The sequence below is a fragment of the Acyrthosiphon pisum genome, chromosome A1 (assembly GCF_005508785.2).
Source record: "Acyrthosiphon pisum isolate AL4f chromosome A1, pea_aphid_22Mar2018_4r6ur, whole genome shotgun sequence".
NCBI classification, from domain to species: Eukaryota; Metazoa; Arthropoda; class Insecta; order Hemiptera; family Aphididae; genus Acyrthosiphon; species Acyrthosiphon pisum.
The window spans coordinates 58,352,842-58,353,076 of NC_042494.1; positions in this window are offsets into that span (position 1 = coordinate 58,352,842).

Sequence of the window (235 nt, forward strand, 5' to 3'; positions counted from 1 at the left end):
CGATTTTCATAGGCCATGGTAGATTTCTAGGCACTGAAACTGGACTTTTAAACTTTCCTGCCTTACAAACGAGACCACCATAGAGCCAGGCCTTATCAGAAATTCTTATCATAAAATCTCCTTCTATGTAAGTGTGGCATATATAATTCGACTGTGTCTCCAAAATCAGTATTCACTTACAACTAACACGGGGGGCCCGGGGGTCTAACTTTATTTTCGTTCTTCAGTTACCGAC